This window comes from Theropithecus gelada, chromosome 17, assembly GCF_003255815.1.
Source record: "Theropithecus gelada isolate Dixy chromosome 17, Tgel_1.0, whole genome shotgun sequence".
Taxonomy (NCBI): Eukaryota; Metazoa; Chordata; class Mammalia; order Primates; family Cercopithecidae; genus Theropithecus; species Theropithecus gelada.
The window spans coordinates 54,968,586-54,991,936 of record NC_037685.1 but is presented as its reverse complement, the minus strand read 5'-3'; the positions used below and the strand labels follow the sequence as shown (position 1 = coordinate 54,991,936).

General features: G+C 47.2%; 1 long non-coding RNA gene across 1 annotated transcript in view; it reads right to left on the bottom strand.

The window, feature by feature from the left end:
- The window catches only part of LOC112611016, a 67,174-nt gene extending 49,973 nt beyond the window's left edge, over positions 1 to 17,201 (bottom strand). The window contains exon 1 of the long non-coding RNA XR_003116524.1: positions 17,058 to 17,201. This is a non-coding gene — a long non-coding RNA (uncharacterized LOC112611016). The remainder of the gene's footprint in view (positions 1 to 17,057) is intronic.
- Between the last annotated feature and the right edge of the window lie 6,150 nt (positions 17,202 to 23,351).

Sequence of the window (23,351 nt, the reverse complement as noted above, 5' to 3'; positions counted from 1 at the left end):
CCTAATGTGAGGCTCGTGGACATGGGAGAGAATCATGTGCTGTCACATCTCTATCCCAATATGCTATAACATGGCCCAAATGCCGCCCAGTTTCTCCCATCTGTGCAGCTCAGAGCTGCAGGGGCCGTGTGTGGGCGCAGGCACTGACCCAGCAGGCCCCAGCCTTGAGGGATGTTTCTCAGGATGTGTAGCCACCAAAGAGGCCCCATGAGAGGATGATTCCCTGTACTCCTGAGTACCTTCGCCCTAGAGAGCCCCGTTGTCCCATCCGTCTGTGGGGGAAACGAGTGCTCCCTACCTCAGCACCTTGCCTGGGGAGCACGTGTGATGGGCTCTGTGACAGACAGCAGAAACCCGACTCTGATCATCAACAGCCTCCTCGGTGGTTCTCACTGGAGCTGAGAACACAGCCACTGCTTGCTAAGGACTGAAGGTACCACATGCAACACAGATTTCACTGCCGCAGTAGCTGCCTCTGACCAGTTTTCTCAAGGTCACTGTGCCAAGAACACAGGGGGACCCTATTCACCCTAAATTCATGCATTTTTACAGCTGCTTCTCCCACCTGGAACTGCAAAAGCAGCAAAGGTCCAGCGAGAAGCACCCAATGCATAATCCTTCTCTAGTGACCCATGAGGAAGCAGGAGCCATGGGGATTACAGACTCACCATACTAGGCCAGGAATTGGTCGCGGATTGCTGAGCTCATGTCAGATCCACACCCATTCCTATGCCCAACACGCCCCACATGCATCTACCTGAATCCTGCACTGCATCCCTCAGAAGCTTTAAAGCTCATGAGCTTTTTTTTTTTTTTTTTTTTTTTTTTGAGACAGAGTCTCGCTCTGTCACCCAGACTGGAGTGAGTGGCGCGATCTTGGCTCACTGCAAGCTCCGCCTCCCGGGTTCACGCCATTCTCCTGCCTCAGCCTCCCGAGTAGCTGGGACGACAGGCGCCCGCCACTGTGCCCGGCTAATTTTTTGTATTTTTAGTAGAGACGGGGTTTCACCGTGTTAGCCAGGATGGTCTCGATCTCCTGACCTCGTGATCCGCCCGTCTCAGCCTCCCAAAGTGTTGGGATTACAGGCATGAGCCACTGCGCCCAGCCTCGTAATAAGCCTTAAAACCAACTCCCAGACGCCACCCCCAGAGACACTGGATTGAATTAGTATCCCCAGCTAGAATGTGCAGACAGCTCAGAGCCACTAGCGCAGCTTATGACCATCAGATGCTTATATGCCAGAAGGTCTAGAGATGGCAGCCCAGTCTTGACTAGTCCCTTTGTCAAGGGATCCTGGGTACCGATTTTTATAGAGAAACTGCCACAGAGGATGCCACATACACTGCCTACCTGATTTCTACCTGGAGGGCAGCCCTTTGTAATGAAAATCATGTTGGGCCTGAATCCCCAGGTGTCGCTGTAGTCACCAGATGCTCCTAAGCCTACTTCTTTACCTGTGAAATGGACTAATACTTACCTAAAAGGTTCACTCCGAGAGTTAAATAATAGACAGTATATACAAATGCTTGGTAGCCAATAGGTTAGTTGGATGTTGGTCAAAGACAGATGTCAGATACTTAGAAGGTTCGGTTTTGTTTTTTTTTTGTTTGTTTTTTTTTGAGACGGAGTCTCGCTGTGTCGCCCAGGCTGGAGTGCAGGGGCGTGATCTCGGCTCACTGCAAGCTCTGCCTCCCGGGTTTACGCCATTCTCCTGCCTCAGCCTCCGAGTAGCTGGGACCACAGGCGCCGCCACCACGCCCGGCTAGTTTTTTGTATTTTTAGTAGAGACGGGGTTTCGCCATGTTAGCCAGGATGGTCTCGATCTCCTGACCTCGTGATCCACCCGCCTCGGCCTCCCAAAGTGCTGGGATTACAGGCTTGAGCCACCGCGCCCAGCCAGAAGGTTCAGTTTTTACACTTGTGGTTTCACTTGGTTCCATTTATTGCCCCTGTGTGAGGTCAAGCTGATAGGTTCCTGGTTCCACTGCCCCTGGCTGGAATGTCCGTCTCACCAGGGCAACAGCTGCGTCTGTTTTGTTCAAGTGCCTAGAACAATGCCTAGAACATTAGAGGCACTCGATAAATATTTTTTGAATAAATTAATGTGAGGGTAGACAGATGACTTTGCCTCCCTGCATCTCAGAGCCTGGTCACTGGCCAGAGGAATCTGAGCAGCGTCTTTGCATCGTGCCTGGAGGACACTGACCATGGGGATGCCTGTGATGCGGGGACACAGCCCTGCATGTGGAAGATCCTACAGAGGTGGCCCAGAAGCACCTCCCAAGTGCCAGGCAGTGCTTTAGGGCTTCTGGAAACATCTGATGTCATTATTTAGGGGGAGATTATGAAACAAAACACTCTTAATTTTCTTCTGTTGCTCTTTTTTGGGGCTAACGTAGAGCAAAGTGAGTTCAAATATTTTTAAGTGGCTCTCATCACATAGGACTAAATGCCTTCAGATCCTCTATGATTCCGCAGGGAAGCTGTTTTCCAGCTCTGTCATTTTCTGAGAAAAATTACTTGCCAAGGTGCCTTTTACAGTGTGCGGCCTGGTATTACCTGGTCTGAGCAGAGCAGTAACAATATCTGCCCTTAGACGGTACCAGGCCCACCTGAAAACGCTTTCTACAAAATCCCTCATTGAATCATCTGAGCCACCTACAGCGGGGTGGGTGCTGCCCTTATCTACTCGTCCTCTCACTTTAGAGAATGAAGAACTGAGGCACAGGTTTGTTTGTTGTTTTTCATTCTTTTGATTGAGGCCACACAGCACCTCAGTGGCAGAGCTGCAATAGCACTGTTAAAAGAAAAACCTTAGCCAAATTAAATTTAAGAGTTTAACTGAGCAAAGAACAATTCACGAATTGGGCAGCCTCTTGAACCAGAACAAGCTCAGAGAGACTCCAGCACAGCCACGTGGTGGAAGGAGATTTATACACAAGAAGGGAAGTGACGTGCAGCAAACAGAAGGGAAGCACACGACCAGCAGGACTGGTGACAGCCCAGCGTTTGCCTTATTGGAGTAAGGTTTGAACAACTGGATGCCTGTGATTGGCCAGAATTCAGTGATTGGCACAAGCGTAGGTTACAGTTTGTTTAAACCTCCATTTAGGTTAGAATTCACTATATACAGAGGAATCTTTAGGCTGAACTTTAAATATGTAAAGGGTAGCTTTAGGCTAAACTTGCTTTAACAGAACCCAGGCCATCTGGTGCCATGATCATGCACTTACTACTGAAATCCACCTTCGCCCCACACACTGCTGCCTCCCCTTCTCTGGGTACTGCATGCCTATCCGTGAAGCTGCATCACATCTTGGAAAGACAGAATGGCTTGGTTCAAAACACAAGAGAGAGACTTTAAGAAATAGCACATTTCCTCTCCTTTGCCGTCTGTGTACCTTGGCCAAGGGACTTAACTTCTCTGAGCCTCAGTTACCTCATCTGTAAAACGAAGCTGGCATCCACCCTGCAAGGTGCGCCTGCACAGTGAACAGGAGAAAATGCTCACGCTGTGTGTGATGCTCAGCGATGGGCAGTGTTGCCGTGGGCAGAACGGGCAGAAACGAGGAAACCTGAGTAGAACGCCCAGCTCAGCTGCTGGGCCCTGACAGCAGCTGCTTAATTCAGGTTCCCCCTCTCTCCTCTTTCACTTTTGACTCATTTACCCTACAGGTGTTGTTTTTTTTTTTGAGACGGAGTCTTGCTCTGTTGCTCAGGCCGGAGTGCACTGGTGCAGTATCAGTTCACTGCAATCTCTGCCTCCTGGGTTCAAGCAATTCTCCTGCCTCAGCCTCCAAAGCAGCTGGGATTAAAGGTGCCTGCCACCACCACGCCCAGCTAAGTTTTTGTGTATCTAGTTTCACCATGTTTCCCAGGCTGGTCTCAAACTCCAGGTGATCACCAAGGTGATCCACCCACCTCGGCCTCCCAGAGTGCTGGGATTACAGGTGTGAGCCACCACATCCAGCCCCAACAGGCTTTGTTAAGCAGTCTGCTGAAAAATATTTGCCCCATTAGGCAATTAAGCACTTACATTTTAAGACCTAAGTCTGGTTCTTTATTTTTGTTTTCATTAGATTTTGCTGTGTGAGAATCACCATTCCAACTTGTCCTATTATTCTTAGGTTCTTATTCATGGATCCAGCATAAAACTATACCTGGAACTTCATGCCATCTGCAGATTTGAGAATTCTACTGCTCAGAGCTTTATTTATTCTACAAATTATTTTAAAACCTTGAAAAATACATTGCTCATTGCTATATCAGTCTATAGCATTTTCTCCATTTCCAATGAATATAAAGCTGGCCATTATAAATTACTGGTTATGTTTTGGGGGTCAAGTGTCTGGTTCCCCAATTGGATTACACACTTGCTGGAGACACAGAGAAGTCCGTATGCATTCTTTGGTTTCACAGAGTAGGTAATCAATACATTCTTACGGAACCAAGTATACATTTGCTAACGGATTTGCCATTGAGATATCATCATTTGCTAACGACACTGGCCCTTACTTTAATCCAATGACTTTGCCTCTCTCGCCTGCGTTTCTGTAAGAATATTGTTTTCAACTTTACCCTGAACTCCTAGACCCCACAAAACACAGAAACCAGCCAGGAATGTCAGTCTCATCTGCCAAGATATTTGTCTTATGTACCCATCAGCTAATATGCAATCACTCTACCCAGTCTTTCCAGAACAATCTACCACAGAACATCCTTGGAAAGGCAAGCTGTTATTTTCACAAAATGTTGACCAAATCTAAACTCTGCAACACTTGCTTTCCAGGATAGTTTCAAAATCTATTTCTTTTTCGTAGGATGACGTCAGAAGATTGGGAATTCATAAGCAAACAATTATTATTCAATAATTCTCACTTCTGCCATGACCATAGGTGGTAAAACTATTTTGGATAAGCTTGCAATACTAATTGCTCAGTTCCTCACCTATAAAACAAATGTGTTCCACGGTTCTTGTTTCATGGCTTTGAGAAAAACTAGATGATGTGAGAAATACTTGGTCCCTGAGACGCTGAGGAAAATGAAGGCAGGTTCCGTTAGTACCTACACCTTGCTAATAGACAGTATGTTCTGTTCCGCTTCCTAGAATTTGTATTTTCTGTTCTGATAAGGTGCAGTTTCAACATAATTTGGATGTTTTTCAATGAGTCATTACCTGTTGAAATTCAAGGGTGAAAAATGGAAACCTTCACACAACCTCAATTTTGTCAACTCAGATCACACTGCTCTAATTTTTGACGTAAAACTTCTTTAGATGCAGTGGTGACAAGAGTGTTTCTTCACAAGCTGGGTCCCAACAATTACTGCTGATGCCAGATGAACCCAGAGAGGGAGCACAGGAGGTTCTGAAGGCGCACCTTTTCATACATCTTTTGATTGGAAGTGGCCGCACAATCCCTCAGCCCACTTGGTAGTCCCCTACCAGTTCTCCTTTTAATTAATAGACTTGTGAATAACCACAACTGCCTTGTGGGACATGCCAAACACTAAACAGATGACTCAGTTGCAGTGAGCAATCTGCTCAACACAGGGTGCCTTAATTTAAGCCATACGTGGTGAAAAACGAAGGCGCGGCAAACATGCGGCTCAGTGTATAGCTTTTGGTCTGTTTCAAGTTAAATAAGTCCCTGGTGTGCAGAAAGTAACATCCATAAAAGCGAAAGCAATGGCTCTGATTTATTGCCACCTGTTAGCATGACTCTGACCTGCTTGAATGGGGCAGGCATTATAGTCCAGAAGGAGAACAGGGCTCAGGTCTGGGCAGGAGCCGAGGCTGGCAAAGGTGCAGTAAAGTCTGCTGGGCAGGAGACCCAGAGAAGACTTCCTGCTGCGTGCCAATGAGCAGGTAACTGCAGATGCCTGTCGCAGGGTGGGCAACACTCAGTGTGCCGCCACTGTCATCTGGCCCAGTTTATGGACAAAATCCATCTCTTGGGGGCTGCAGGGAGGGGCTGGGGTGGCGGCTCGTTCATTAGAACCTGGCCGGAGGGCAGCTCAGATCTGTAAAGGACAGCTGTCTAATTGGATTTGCTTGTGTGTACTGTCTTAGCTTTTACAATGGGAATAGGCTACCCGGCCTTTCTAATTAGATTGTTAAACATAATAGCTGAATGGCACAGCAGTGAAGAATTTGCCCTTCTCTTTGTAAGCGCAAAATAGGGCTCAGAAAAGATTCAGGGTTTTTCCAGCCCATTTCCCCCATCATTGTATCTGATGGTAATGAGACGAAATTTATTTCTTTTTAAAAGCTCCCAAAGGAGCACAGGCCAGGTTGAAGTTCAAACTAAATGTCAAAACACACACAGGCAATACAGTAGCAAACTTCTGTTTTCCTTGGGCCTCTTGTTTCCCCTAATTGGTGCCTTGTTGGTAGTCTCTACCGAGAGACTGAAAATGAAATGGGATTGGAAATTGAATTACCCTGTCATCCCTCAAGGTGGTCTTCAGACCTGGGTTGAGAAAAATGAGTAGAACAGGGTGGGAAAGACTCACTTGCTGAAGCTCTGGGTCCAGTCTCCTGAGTCTCCTAGGAAGCAGCAGGAAGTGGAAAGAAAACCAGGGAACAAAAGAGAGGAGCGAGGAGAAAGACAAGAAGGCAAGGGGAAAGAGAGTGGCGCTGGAATGATGTCATCGCCCAACCCTGTGGGTCCTGTGGCTTGAAAGCCATTTTCATCCTCATCTTCCCATCGGAAATGACATTTTCTCTTTAAGGTCTGCGGTTCTCCAAGATTCCATCCTGTACCTCATTTCCCAATTGTCACCCTACAATTGTCATCCTTCCCTGACGTTCATCATCTAGGGAACACTGATCAGACACACAATTCAGGTTTGATATCAAGAGGACCTGCACATAAGTTTTTATTTTTTTTACTGTAAAAGGAAATGTATTTTTCTGTTTTCTATGCTCTTTAGAATGTAAAGCGCCAGCACGATGCAACATTATCTTCTACAGCGTTCATAAAAGTCACCCATCTGATGTCTGAAAAGCCCTCACAGCTTCAGCCACTCACTGAAGCTGCCCTTCTCCTTAGAAAGTGCAGAATAAGAAGATTCTCCTTCTTCTGAGGCAGCCACATCAACACTGTATCCCCAGAGTCCCACCACCCAACAGACACAGTCCCCAGAGTCCCACACCCAACAGACACAGTCTCCCGAGTCCCACACCCAACAGACACAGTCTCCAGAGTCCCACCACCCAACAGACACCGTCTCCAGAGTCCCACCCTCAACAGACACCATCCCCAGAGTCCCACCACCCAACAGACACCATCTCCAGAGTCCCACCACCCAACAGACACAGTCTCCAGAGTCCCACACCCAACAGACACAGTCTCCAGAGTCCCACCACCCAACAGACACAGTCCCCAGAGTCCCACCACCCAACAGACACAGTCTCCAGAGTCCCACCACCCAACACAGTCCCCAGAGTCCCACCACCCAACAGACACCGTCTCCAGAGTCCCACCACCCAACAGACACAGTCTCCAGAGTCCCCCACCCAACAGACACAGTCTCCAGAGTCCCACCCCCAACAGACACCGTCTCCAGAGTCCCACACCCAACAGACACAGTCTCCAGAGTCCCACCACCCAACAGACACAGTCCCCAGAGTCCCACACCCAACAGACACCGTCTCCAGAGTCCCACCACCCAACAGACACAGTCCCCAGAGTCCCACACCCAACAGACACCGTCTCCAGAGTCCCACCACCCAACAGACACAGTCCCCAGAGTCCCACACCCAACAGACACCGTCTCCAGAGTCCCACCACCCAACAGACACAGTCCCCAGAGTCCCACACCCAACAGACACCGTCTCCAGAGTCCCACCACCCAACAGACACAGTCCCCAGAGTCCCACACCCAACAGACACCGTCTCCAGAGTCCCACCACCCAACAGACACAGTCCCCAGAGTCCCACACCCAACAGACACCGTCTCCAGAGTCCCACCACCCAACAGACACAGTCCCCAGAGTCCCACACCCAACAGACACCGTCTCCAGAGTCCCACCACCCAACAGACACAGTCCCCAGAGTCCCACACCCAACAGACACCGTCTCCAGAGTCCCACCACCCAACAGACACAGTCCCCAGAGTCCCACACCCAACAGACACCGTCCCCAGAGTCCCACCACCCAACAGACACAGTCCCCAGAGTCCCACACCCAACAGACACCGTCTCCAGAGTCCCACCCCCAACAGACACCGTCTCCAGAGTCCCACACCCAACAGACACAGTCTCCAGAGTCCCACCACCCAACAGACACAGTCCCCAGAGTCCCACACCCAACAGACACCGTCTCCAGAGTCCCACCACCCAACAGACACAGTCCCCAGAGTCCCACACCCAACAGACACCGTCTCCAGAGTCCCACCACCCAACAGACACAGTCTCCAGAGTCCCACCACCCAACAGACACAGTCTCTGCAGCAAGGAAATAATTTTCTTCTTAAATGCATTCAGGAAAGCAAGGAATGACCCCAGCAGGGCAAAGGACAGATGACCAATGTTTACCATTTTTATTCTGTTTTGACATCATCCCAGGGAGATGACTACCTTATGAATAATGAAAGCAGGCAACATATTACTCAAAACCAGCAACAATGTTTAAAAAGAAAGAAAGAATGAGTGGATAAATGAGCAATTGTCCACCTTCCTGAAGCATGTGAGCTGTTATTTTCCTCCTCCTCCTCTTGCTCGTTGGATGCCTTCCCTCTCTGATTGTGATCTTGAGATCTCTTTGCCAAGATTCAGCAGTGACTCCAGAACTCAGCTCTATTTATAGCCCTTTGTTCGCTACACAGAGTTCAAACATTCTGTCTGTGCATTTGGGTGGTTCGACTGTGGGGACACACCCTGCCCCCAACGAACACTTGGTTCATGGGTTACAAATCATAGCCCACAGGTGCATTTCTGTCTGGCCTGCACTTGGATCCACATCCCTGGAGCCACGACAAAGGTTCTCTGGATTGCCAAGCCTCACTGCCACCTCTGTATTAGGTCTGGCTACTCCCATCGCCAGTTTGTCTGCCCAGGTGTGGAGAGCCTTGAGGTTAGGACTCCTTTCTGTCTCAGCCACTCTGTCCTACTGTCTGGCCAAACCTTACGACAAATGTATCTGCGGACTCACATGAGCATGCCCTCAAAACTCGGTAAATCCTCCTGTGTAGTGATTCCCAGAAAACGTTTATTTTGTCAATCTTTGCACTTGTTTTATAACTCTCCTTAAAACTCACTTCTTTCAGATGTTGCTAGGCTTTTATTTCCCACACACTCTATATTGAGAAGGATGGTCAATGGAGAAATGTGAATGAAAGAATTCACTAAGACGGAGACAAACACAATTCTATCCCAGCAGGGTGAGCCATACTGTGCCTCCCTATATGTTGCTGTGTCTTATTCAGATGATGGGTGCATGGACTGGGTGAGACTGGACCCACTTACCCAGTTCTATGTGACTCCCACCTAGAACAAATGATTACTATGAAGCACATTTTTCTAAAGTGATGAGAATAAATAACATTGTATGGAAATTATTTAAAGAAATTCGATTCATCCCTTATATCACACAAGTTGTAAAAACTGATCCATAAAATCAGCACAGACCCTGACCCGCACTCTAAACCTTTAAATAAAAGAACCATGTGCCTGCAACGAAGACACTTGTGCAGAAGTACAGTTGTGCAGTCATGGCAAACCCAAACACCGGTTTTGTTTTGAAATGAGAGACCCCTCTGCATTCTGCTGCCGTGTGATGTTTCTCATTCCATTCTTCATTCTGCACACATGGGTGACTTTCAGTCAGTATTCATGGAAACAGCTTTAAAAAGTCCTGAAACTGAGAAGTGGATTATGTCAAGGACTAAAATTACTTCAGAACTGTTTGATCATGCAGATTCTGGAGTATGATCAATTTGACACGTGTCCATGACATGAGTGTGTGTGCGTTCTGCATTCCCGCAGCAAACATGAGATGTGAGCAGAAGTTGCTCCATGCGCTCTATATAATGTTTTATTTAGTTTGGGACAGGTGTTGCAAATAGTGTCTCAAATATTACTAGAAATGATCCATCACACTCACATTCCTAGCAATCCTTTCCTTTCCTTCTAAAAGCTTATTGACAGCTGATTTTGCTCCTTGAATTTCTAAGAAAATAACTTTCCATCTATATGTGAATGCATTGTTCTTATTTTTCAGGCCTAAGTATCAGATAATGTGGCCCTGTGTGACAAATGGGAGTTGGAACAGAGGACTTGGCAAAAAATTGGGGGAAAAAATGCAGGTAAATCTTTCCTTAGACTTACTCTATTTTTTTGGTCCAATTCTGGAATGAGTTCTGGCAAAATATTCCTGAAATTAAAACGTCATGGGATGAAGTTGGTCTGAGATGACTCAATGTCATATTTTCCCTCTATCTCCTTTCATTTCAAAAGTAATTTTATAAAAAGAAAAAAAGAATTAGAGTCTAAAATCCCAAGGATTGGTTTCTTATCGAAATTCTTGCAGGCATGAAGTCCAGACCTTTACCTAATTAATGATAAAGGCATGGGAATATGTGATGGCTTGATTAACTCATTCAGAGTAAAAAAAAAAAGGCTGTTACGGGAAGGGAAAAAAGAATCTCTTTCACCCTTTCCCTTTATGTTTTTGGTACAAATAGGACAGCTGAGACTCCACACAAAGACTAGAGAAGACCTGTAGCCCCTGTAAGTGTGCGGCAAACACTGTGGCATTCAAGTCCAGGGAACCTCTTGGCTTCCACTGCCTGATCCTTCTCCTCTCCAATCACTCCCGTGGAGCTGCTCAATGGCATAGACGCCATAGCATCATTTGTTCCAATCCCAAAGCATCTCTTCTCCGTAGCCAAACTGATAGGCACAACAATCATGATATAATCTTATACAGGAAACAGGATGCTGGCAGAAATATGCCTTCTGCAGAGACGACTCTGGGACTTTGAAGTTCCAGCTCCCGGCCTGTTAAAGGCCGCGCAGTCTCAGAGGGCAACACAACCAAAGGCAGAATGCTAAAGTTAAGAATGGCCTTAAGAACCACCGACAGGGTTGGGCACAGTGGCTCACACCTATAATCTCAGCACTTTGGGAGGCCGAGGTGGGCAGATTACAAGGTCAGGAGTTTGAGATCAGCCTGGCCAATATGGTGAAACCCCATCTCTACTAAAAATACAAAAATTAGCCATGGTGTGCCCCTGTAATCCCAGCTACTCTGGAGGCTGAAGCAGGAGAATCGCTTTAACCCAGGAGGTGGAGGTTGCTTTGAGCCAAGATTGCGCCACTGCACTCCAGCCTGGATGACACAGCCAGACTCCATCTCAAAAAACAAAAACAAACAGGAACTATCGACAGGGCCAGGCACAGTGGCTCACGCCTGTAATCCCAGCACTTTGGGAGGCCGAGGCAGGCGGATCACAAGGTCAGGAGTTCGAGACCAGCCTGGCCAGTATGGTGAAACCCCTTCTCTCCTAAAAATACAAAAATCAGCAGGGCATGGTGGCGTATGCCTGTAATCCCAACTACTCGGGAGGCTGAGGCAGGAGAAACGCTTGAACCCGGGAGCTGGAGCTTGCAGTGAGCCGAGATCGCGCCACTGCACTCCAGCCTGGGCGACAGAGTGAGACTCTGTCTCAAAACAAACAAAAAACCTACCAACAAACTTGTTGGAAGCCAATGGAAAAGAAGTTTATGGTGAACAACAATGCCGTCCTTCACGACAATGCTGTCCTTGCATGCGAAAGGCTTCCTCAGTAGGGGTGCTGTCTTTGTCCTGCTCCATCTCACTGCAGTCTTCTCATCGGTCCCCCGAAGTACAATAAGTAGATGTTGTCCCTGCCTTACAGGGGCAGCCAACTACAGTCCACAAGCTAAGAATGGTTTTTACATTTTTAAATGATCAGCGGAGGGAATCAAAAGTTCAGTAATATTTCGTGACATGGAAAAACACAAGAAATTCAGATTTACTAGAACACACCATGGCCATTTGCATTGTCTAGGTCTGTTTTTGTGCTATAACCGCAAAGTTGAACCACTGTGACAGAGACCTACAAGGCTACAAGGCTGACATGTTATTACCTTGATCCTTGCAGAAAAGTTTGCAACCTGTGATGTATTCCATTTCTAGGCTACTGGTGAGAATTCCCACACAGCCTCGATTCCCTAACTCTAACCCTCACCCTCACCCTAACCCTAACCCTCTAACCAACAAATATTAACACAAAATACATAAGGCAGCCTGTTACCCTGGCAAACAATTCTGCCAGGAAATAGCAGTAGGTCAAGAGCTGAGATAAATCCTTCTAGCATATGTGGTGGATATTGGTGCCCCAGGCAAAACAGTTTGGCATGCCTCTGTCAGTTACAGAACACTGGGCTGTACTGTTCAGACCCAGGAGGAAAATCTTTATGTGGTATATTCTTTTTGCCATAATTAATAGGAGATGCAGAGAAAGCATAGAGCAAGATGCCCCAATAAGAAACAATGCAGATTTTCCTGAGACTTTCACAGAGAAGCCTCAGTAGATACACATATGGCATTAGCAAAGTCCCCAAAGACAAACGTCATTTACTGTTCACTCATTGATTGATGAAATTAACTTACTCATTTGCTCATTCATTCATTCATTCATTCATTCACACAGCAATTATTTTTTAAGCACAGGTGATTCATAGATGACATAGTAAGGGCCCTACCAACAAGCAGCTTAGAATCCATTGAAGAAAACAGACACGTGAACTAAATAAAATAAAACATAAATATTCCTAAATAGAAGAGCGCAAGTGTAACACACCAGAATCAGTTCCTTGTTTCTTTGCCTAACAATGAGTGCCCACTCCCTGCCTTCCCTAGGCTAGAAAGAATTGTCAGACAGTGTCAGCCTAAACACAGTGCATTTGAGAATTCAACAACTCCAGGGGTGATTCAGAACAAACAAGAAAAGTCTCAGCAGAAGAAGTCTAGAGTGGGAGAGGCTGGAGGGATGTTCACACATACACACCACCCCCATCCCCCAGTTCCCCTTCAACAGATTACAGGAAATCAACCCTTTTTTTTTTCTTTGCCTTAGCTGCTGTGCACATAAAGAATATGCAGCCTGAACTACGCCTCAGGAGAAAAGTCGTGCTAGATCTTTATTCATGGTATGTGGTTAAACATGTTTTCATGTTGTCAGAGATTAAATAATTAGGAGAACATGGTCAAGATCAAAAGGCAGTGCCATGTCACAAGCAATTAGGAGGCTCGTACAGCTGTGACAGCGAGGGACCCCCGCTGGTACGGTACCTGCTTCAGCAAGCCATGTGGGCGCAATATGAAGTCTAGATGGGGCACTTCAGGACTTTTCATTTAAATCTCATTAAGAGGGTTGCAATCCAATAAATACAAAAATAACAGCTAAAATGGGTTTTAAGTTCAGCACAATGTAAGAGGGGAGAAAAAAAGGCAAGTCAATGGCCTGTAAATTAAAAATCTCTTCTGGAAAAATTTTAATCGAAATGTATCACACGTCTTAAAACAGATCTCCAATCCAAGTTACGTGCAAAATGATTTTTTCAGCGTCTGCACATTCTCATGAAGAAAGACACATGTTGATGATTCAAGTGAGTTTACAGAGGAGCATGTACGTCATCACAGCAGTATTAAGTGGGTTTTTTGTAGTGATCCTATCTGTTGCTTAATTTTATGGAATTAGAATGTCAAAGCGTGAACCACAGAATCTCACCTGAGAATCCCCTTTACAGTAAAATCCTTATGAAAGTGAAATTCGGCAATAGGGAAACAGCACGAGTAAGTCTAAAATGAAACATTAAAGTGGTCTGATTTTCAAACCTTAAAGGTAAAATGGAGGTTTAAACATCCCTATGGTCTGACCTGGGCACCAAACAGTTTTTATTATCCCCAAGTCTTCCAGAGCGTGTGGGGAAGTCCTCCATTGTCTGGGCTGGGGCTCCCATGCAGGAGAGCCCCACACGCTGAGAGGAAGAACAGAACAGAACTGCTAATACCCTAGATGTGGCCCAGTCCACACAACCCAAACACGCGGGTCTACCCTGGACCCAGCTCCGTTCAGGAAGTCATAGAATTAAATGGTGATTTTACTTTGTGATTTCTCACCATAAAGCCTCTATTAAAACAATGTTCACATGGTTAGTTTAAAACATTTCTGTGGATAAAAAAAGCCTTGTAACCCCCAGGCCAGATTATCTGTGGATACCACGAAGGTCCCATGTACAGCCCAAATGGCTCTTATCTGCCCTTAGCAGGACCTCATCTGGCCCCATTCTGACGTCCTCTCATTCCTCTAACATCCTCCCGGAAGTCACAGAGAAGCCTCTCATCTGCCTTGATATCTGCATGGCGTGTGACCGGCACTTGGGTGGGGCTTTGTTCCAGGCATGAGCTGCTCTCCTTTCAGACTATACTCTCTCAGAAAACAACCAGGTAAGGAACGACTGCCCTTGTCCCAAGCTACGTGACCTGTGGCCCTCGGATCACAACATAGCTGCTACTGCCCATGTATATGTGCCTGATGGGGCCACTCAGTCCCTGCACTAAACTCAAGGCTGCCGCCTGCTCTGTGTCTCTTCACTGCTCCAGAATTCTCTCCAAGTCCACTCTGTCTCTTTAGACAGCGGCCATGCCCCCACTGCTCCCCACTCCCACACCTGTGTCTGTCTTCCCCTCCACTTGGCTTGCCGGGCACACCACTGCCTGGGGCCCCCAGTTGCTGTGCTCTGCGTACCTGCTTTTCCACCACAAGGATGCTTAAGCCCCTCACGGAGGAGCTTTTAGAGTTTTGTTTTTTGGTTTTTTGAGACAGAGTCTTGCTCTATCGCCCAGGCTGGAGTGAAGTGGCGCCATCTCGGGTCACTGCAGCCTCCGCCTCCTAGGTTCAAGTGATTTTCCTGCCTCAGCCTCCTGAGTAGCTGGGATACAGGCGGGCGCCAGCACACCCAGCTAAATTTTGTATTTTTAGTAGGTTTTGCCATGTTGCCCAGGCTGGTCTCAAACTCCTGACCTCAGGTGATCCACCCGTCTTGGTCTCCCAAAGTGCTGGGATTACAGGCGTGAGGCACTGCGCCCAGCTGAAGCTTTTAGTTTTTGCAAAACTCTGTCATCCCAAGAGTGTGCACGCACCTCAAGGGGCACTGGCTCTGAAGGGACTCTCACAGCAGGTGCGGCTCCCTCATCCCTCAGGCCCTGCTGTCAGACAGCCGCTCCTCCCTGCTGGCTCCTCTCCTAAGGTCCCATATGGTGACTGCCTTAATGTCCCCGGACGCCCCCACAAAGACACAATGGAAAGGTCTCCCCTGACCCTGGTTCTGACTCACTCACTCGATGAGTTTGAGATATTGGAGTAGAGATGACCACAAAGTTAATGTAAGCTGACAGTGTGACGTAATCACTGAAAACGCGATTGCTGCCCTAAGCTGGAAACCCTCGTGTATTGGCACCCGGATGGAGAGAAGGAAAAATCCCATGCAGTGCACTGCCTGTGCCCGTGCCCATGCCCGCTGCAGGGCCCCACGCTGGGCTCTGGGAAATACACTTTTCAAGGACAGTTCGACTATGATTAGTCTAGAAGGAGGTAACTCAAATGGTGAGGAGCTAAACCAAGCCTGTTTAATGAGGGACTGAAGGAACTTGGGGTGTTGAGAATGTGGAAATGAAGAGGAAGCATGACTCGGCTCTCAAAGAGGACAGGGTGCCAAGCCTGTGACAGATCGCCTGGCTCTGTGTGGCTCTAACGGGAAACCGGGCCAAACATCTAGACGTCACCAGAAAGTTGAAATTCAACTTATTAGCAATGTTTTCTGTTCCCTCTCCATCCTTCTCATCTTTACCTAACCCCACTGTTTCTCATTCTTTTTCTTTCTAGCAATAAAGCTGCCCAACAAGGGATTCTGTGGCCTGGAAGGTGGTGGCCTCCCTCTACCTCGGACTGTTCAGGCAGGGGTGGACAGCATTCTGGAAGGACATTCAGGAAAATACCAGCTTAAATGAGGCAGGACCCTGGACTGGAAAACCTGTAACATTTGCTCAAGAGCCCAGACTCCAGGACCTGAAGTGTGACTCAGAGCAGCGTCCCCAGGCTGGTGTGCAACGACACATTTCAGCATGTGTCCTTCCCATGGTCTATATGGATGTTCCTCGCAGAAAAATTAGAGACACAGGAAAGAAAACGAACCACTATTCAATGTATTAGGAATGAACAAGGTTAGCGGGAGACATACAGTGTATATGTGTATTTTCTCCTCATTTTTCATTTACTGTAAATTTTATTAATACAGTCTTCTGACCACCCCAGCACCCGGGAGTTTCCTTTTGAACTTGTATCTATTGAAATGTATTGTGTTGAGTATTTTCTTCCAATGCAAGCATTACCTAGGACATTTCAAAGCAGAGACTGAGTACTCCACAGGCAGCAAGGCAGCACGGGAATTTCCAAATAAAAATCAGTGTGAGAGGCTTCCTTCCACCAGGAGGTCTTGCATAGGAGACCCAGCAGGGAAGGGAGCCACAGACACCAGCAGTATGACTTTGCCCATCACCTGGTACTTGTGGCTCACCTTTAGTAGGTGACAGTAAATGAAATAGCTATTTTTCCATAAATCCAAAAATCTTGAGCTGAAGATGGTGCAGGTTGGGGGTGCAGATTCACACGGACAGGAGAGAAAGGTGAGTTAGCTCTGAAGCGGTCACACGGCCTGACAGGCTGGACAGGGTGGACACTGAGATGTCCTTCCAGATGCATGGGTACTCCTTGGGGCTAGAATGGGAAGCCCTGCTGGTGTCTGCTCCCATCTCCTGGGCACGGGGGTGTGAACAGAGAGAAAGGAAGGTGCACAAACCTCTATGTGGGCGGGCGCCAAAGAGAGAAAGAGACCCACACTTCAACCCTCCCCTGTGCCTGCTCCCTCCACAGGAACTCAGAAGGCCAGCATCCTAAGGCCACATTACCAGGGGCCCTGACAGCCACTGGGGTTCCCGAGGAAAAAGGATATGCAGAAACTCACTCTGAGGCCTTCGCTAAATCCTCAGACACAAAGAAAGCTAAACGAGAGACAAAGTTTGGCGGGAGGATCAGAGAAGGCCGGCTCCGTGGCAGGTTTTCTCTTTCAGGCGATAGGCAGGCCCCGGGCCGGGCCCGCCCAGTCCCTGTGGAATGTTCTGGGGGCTCTCTCTGGCACTGGCTTTCAACTCTGCTTCTGAAGTTAGTCTGAACAATGGAAACAATTCCTTTCCATGATTAAAATCTTCCACCCTCTAAAATTAGTCCCAGGAAATTAGAACACCAGTAATTGTAGGAGGCTACACAATCCTAGCAATTTAAAGTGGAGTCATTTACGGAAATCACCAAAGTCCTTAGAAGATACTTCCTCAGTAGTTTTTGTCCTATAACTTGAGGCCACTAAAGGGTCATCAAAACTCAATGGCTCTCAGTCTCCCAGTTATTAAATCCATTCCAGTTAAGAGATAACATGGAATTGTTAGCAAAGGGAAATTGTGACATAGTGGCCTTTCCTCATACAAAGGGAGGTGGATTAATGTGTACCTTGTGTGTACATGTGTGTGATTAGAGACTTAAGAATTCGAGATTTTGCCCTGTAAGTTTTCTTTGTCAATATTTTTTATTACACATAGAAAAACTGGGATCAGATTTTCTCCTTTTCATACTGTCTTTGTTGAAAACCTAATCACAGGAGCACTTCACACAGCAACACACAGCATAGGGTCAATTCTCCTCAAAGACTCCTAATGCAGCCTTGCAAGGGAGCCTTGGGTTCACCAGCTCAGTAAACAATGGATCTGCGTTTAGCTTGTATGCATTTTTCTCAAATGTGCTGTATTTTCTTATGTGTATCTTTTCTGACTTACAAAAAAAAAAAAAAGAGGGCCCGTGGAAAATTGCTGACAAGGAGCAGATGAATGAACCCTGAAACTACGTTTCCCATCATTAGAACCAGGAGCACTTTCACACTGTTTGTGGAGTTGAGGCCAGAAAAAAAGGCGACACATATTTGTAAGGGGTTCAACCTCAACTCCTTCCACAGAACTGCAGAAACACACTTCAGAACACCCTTCCCCTCTCCAGCGCCCTGCCACCTCTTCCTCATGCCCCTATTTCCAGCCTCACCAACGGTCTCACCTTCTCTTTATAAGATGGTTGTTTCCAAAATGGCAGCTGCAGGACTGGAACCTGAGCAGGGTCACCTCACCCAGCCCCAGCCTACCTTTCCAGGGCAGCTCCTTTCATGCCCCGGTGGGGACCACATCGTTCAGCGACTCTAAAACACCCTCTGTGTCCTAAATGTATGCGTTCATCTATCCAGCAAATATTACTGCACTTTTTCTTTCTTTTCTTCTTTCTTTTTTTCTTGAGACAGAGTCTCACCCTGTTGCCCAGGCTGGAGTGCAATGGCATGATCTCAGCTCACTGCAACCACCGCCTCCCAGATTCAAGCGATTCTCCTGCCTCAGCCTCCTGAGTAGCTGGGATTACAGGCATGCACCACTATGCCCAGCTAAATTTTTTTTTTTTTTTTTTTTGTATCTTTAGTAGAGAGAGGGTTTCACCGTGTTGGCCAAGCTGGTCTCGAATTCCTGACCTCGTGATCTGCCCACACTGGCCTCCCAAAGTGCTGGGATTACAGGCATGAGCCAAGTCTTTGCCCTCCGAGAGCTAATGACCTAGAGAAAGGGACACGACCAGCCATCATATTACACAAGCAAGTATAAAATTACAAATTGTTCCTGGTACCAAAAGGAGAGCGACAAAGTGCTGTGACAAGCCATATAATTGAGTGCTTTTACTCAGTGTGAGTGGGCAGGGAGCACACATCTCAGGGATGTGTGGACAGCTAAGAAAGGCAGGCAAGCCAACAGTATCCCAGGCAGAGAGGATGGCTGCGGCGCCTCCTAGGACGTCCTTCCCAGGCATCCCAGCCTGGAGAGCCCTGCTTCCCCTTGATGCACCATTTGAATGACACCCTTTAGGAAGTCTTCCTGGATTCTCTCAACCAACCCCCTTCTTTCCTCCAGCCAATCACTCAGTAAGTGTCTACTAAGCACCTACTGTGTGTCAAGCACCGTGAGGACACCCGGTGCCGTGGGGAAGAAGACAAAGCCCTCGCCTGTTTGACAACTGCATTCTTATTCAGGTCTGATGAGGCCAACTGCTCAGGAGACAACACCATCTGAGAGTGTGTTACTCAGTTCCCAAGAGGGCACTCCAAACCACACAGGGCACACGGGAACCGCCGGCATCGGGAGCAAGAGGACATGGTGGGGAGGAGGCATTACTGTGGTTTCCATAGAAAGGAACAGGTAGAGCAGGGTAGACAGGCTCAGGACCAGCTGGTTTGAATCATTTCAGCAGGCAGGCCCTGGCACAGGGCTGTTCCTAGTTGTCTGGTCCCTAACCTCGGGGTGATCGGGGGAATTCCAGTGGCCCAGAGGACGGGAGCCTGACGGAGGTGTGGGGTGTGGGCTCTGCATTAGTTGGTTTGCGTAAGAGGGTGTGCTTGCAGGCAAGTGTTTTAACCCTACAGACCCTGGCTCACCCTGGGAGGGGCAGCCTCTCCAGGGTCCACAGGACCCAGATGTCAAAGCATCAGAAAAAAAAAGACACAGTTAATGCATTGCCCTTGAGGTTTAGCTGTTTACCGGGGGAGATGAGCACGAGCTGACCATGCAACACAGCTACACACACAGCCGGGGCCCCCAGCCAGCCTCTGGAGGGATGGGCTTCTCTGTGGAAGCTTCTCTCGAGCCCTGAGGGGTGGACAGGAGCCAGTCAGGCAAACAGGACATCTCGATGGAGGAAGCACAAAAAAGAGAGACAGAGGAGGAGGGGAACAATTCAGAAAATGAAAGTAGCTCAAAACTGCTAGGAAGCCCAAGCTTGTGGGAAAAAGCACCAGTAAGAGAGAGGATGTCAGGACCAGATCGTGGAGGGTGGCGTTTGACCCAGAAGCTGGCTTTATCAAGAAGGCAAGAAGAGCCACAGAAGGGTTTGATGGAGGTAAGGGATGCGCCTGGCTTTACATTTTGGATCGTTTGGAAGGGAATATGAGAATGCCATAAACACATGTAACTCGCAAGGCCACTGCAACCATCCAGGGGAGAGATAGTGGTGGTGGCAGAGAGAGGGAATGAACAGATGTAAAGGATATGAGCAAAGAAAAATCATGGGATTTGCGAGGTCAGGTGAAGGGGCAGGGATGACCCCACCTCCCTGTGGGACCAGCCGGCAGAGCGTTCACTACCACGAGAGATGCCAAGGCAGCCTGGCCCAGCAGACAGCAGGCAGATTTTTAGCTCAGATCCTGGAATGAGGGACTCATCCCTTATGGATTAAATTATTTTAGAACATTTACGTTATACCATGAGAGTCCACGACACTAGGATACTGTTTACCTCAGAACATCATTATAAGGACTGATTGAGATAATGGCTCTGAAAGTGCTAGCTCTGGAAAACACTGCTCATGTATTTTCTCACTTTCTTGCTACCATTATTATTCTTGTGTAGCCCAGGCCCCTCTCTGCCCAAAGCCAGGGCATCCACAGTTGCCCCATCTTAATGTCCTTCAGAGCAGCCATGGTATGCTTATGGTATGCAAAGGAACCAGCAGTCCTTGTGACCACAAACATCTCTTCTCCATCTCTTCCTTAGGAGCACTGCACAGCATTCAACAGAATTTATTCTGGACAATATTTCACCCTACTAAAACATCATACTCTTCAGGATCCCAGGAATCTAGGTGTAAATTCTGGCCAGTGAGATTTAAGTGCAAATGGATGGAACTTCCGTTCCTTGAAAGGACAGGGTATGACATTTTTCACTACTTTATTCACACTTTTGATCAGAACTCAGATGAGATGGCTGGACTTCTTGCAGCCACTTTGGACTATGAGGAGGAGGTTTTACACCAAGGCATCAGTCTGTATTCCATATGGTGATGGAGGCACTTCCAAGTCCTGGACTCCTCTGCTCTGAGCAGACTTACCTGAGGAATAAACGTTTTCCTATCCTGTTTAACCTACTGTTTTTCAGGCCTTTGTAACTCACAGATAAATCTAATGTGAAGTGATACATCTGACATCCTAGCAAGCCATTGGTAGTTTTACCCTAATACAAAGAATATGAAGGAGTAAAATGGGTTATGTATTCATAAAGAATGTGATCATACAAGGTCAGGAGATCGAGACCATCCTGGCTCACACAGTGAAACCCCGTCTCTACTAAAAACACAAAAAATTAGCCGGGCGTGGTGACGGGCGCCTGTGGTCCCAGCTACTCGGGAGGCTGAGGCAGGAGAATGGCGTGAACCCAGGAGGCGGAGCTTGCAGTGAGCCGAGATCGTGCCACTCCACTCCAGCCTGGGGGACAGAGCAAGAGTCCGTCTCAAAAAATAAAAAATAAAAAATTTGATCATAGTATCTATAAGTTTAAATGAGGGGAAAAATACCTGTCAAACCTTTAAACAATGTATTTCATTTACTTTGTCGGACTCTTCTAAGATTAAATTTAACATTTTCTCAGAAAACTAATACTGAAACGATCTCATTTTTGGTGTAAAAAAAATCAATATCCACTTTAAGCCTATCTTTACTACGCGACTGGTTGTTGTTTAAAAAAAAAAAATTAATTCAGCTCCTATTAAAAGCATTTTAGAGCAAAGCTGCTCCAGAGAATTCTCAAAGAAACAGGAAAAACACTATCATTTCTCTGGATCTACTTGAAAGAGAATTCGGTGACTTTTACTTGCCCTTTCTTCTCAAAACAAATTTTTGGACTAAGACAAAGTATGGAAAATTTCTATGAAGTATTTGATACTTCAGTGAATGAGAAAGAAAGCAAGCTATAAATGTATTGCAAAGTGTACATTCAGACTTCAGGGATACGAGAGGTAATAAAAGTTTTTTTGTTGTTTTTTGTTTTTAAAGGCAAGCGCTCACTTGGAATATTTAAATAAAACTTTAAAGACAGTGAGTAAGACATTGCCATTTTCTAACGAGAGATATTCATCTTCATCTACCTGTTATGAACTGAATTGCATCCTTCAGAATTCAAATGTTGAAGCCTTAACACCCAGTATATCAGAATAGAACTACTGTGTCAGGAGACAGGGCCTTCGAAGAGGTGATTAAGGTTAAATGTGGTCCTTAGGACAGGCCCTAATCCAACATGACTGCTGTCCTTGTAAGAAGAGATTAGGGCACAGACACACATAGGATGACCATGTGAGGACACAGGGAGAAGACAGCCATCTACAAGCCAAGGAGAGAGGACACAGAAGAAATCAGCCCTACAGATGCCTTGATCTCAGACTTCCAGCCTCCAGAACCAAGACAAATAAATATCTCTTGCTTCGGCCTTCCAATCGGTGGTCCTTTGCTAGGCAGCTCCAGCAAACTAAGACACTACCTCATCCTGTTTCCCACCCTAGCTACAGTGGCAAAGCAACAATTTTTAACTCCATGCAGACATGATTCAGAAGCAGAGATGAGAACAGCTGCTGTCTTCAGCAGATGTTCTGCCATGACACTGTTCACTATGATTGGCTGGTTCAGTTCTTCCCCGCTCTCCTCCGGCAATAGTCACCCGAGTCCTGCTTCGCACAGAAAACCTGGAGTCATCACACGGGAATTCCCACTGTCTCCACGCTGACAACTCCACTTAATCTGTCCCCCTTTCCAAGGCCTGTGCCTTGGAGTCTGGAACTTTTCCTACTCATTGACTCTTCTGTGTCTTCCATGCTCACCCCATGGCTATCAAATGGCTCCTGGTGCCTTCTGCTCTGTAACACCCACGCTTCTTTACGGATCTCGGGAGCTGCCATTTTTGTTTCCTAGCTCCCTCTCACTTCTCAGCCTGCTCCAGCTTAGGCCCTGCCCTCATTGCGTAACTTCACAACTCGTGCAGAGGTGACAAATAAGCTCCCCGTCACTGAACCCAGGAGACTTGTTAGTCCCTTCCCAGTAGCATCCAACGCGCTTCACATCCAGTGCTCTCTCCCCTTATTTTCTGGTTTCCCCATTCTCCCTGGCCTTTCCTTTTCTGAGTCATTTGCAAAGACATCATCTTCCACCTGGACATTTAATTCCGAAGTTCCTCAAAGGTTAACTCTCTACCTGGGCCCAAATTTCTAACTATGCCATGGTAAGTATAAATTGAGACCTGCAGTTCAACCCTTCCTCTGTCATTCATCAGGGAACCACACAGTAACCTCACAGGCTGAACCCCTGATTCCTCCTCTGGTCTCTAGCAACAACCCGGGTCCTCTCCCAGGCTTATCTGTTGTC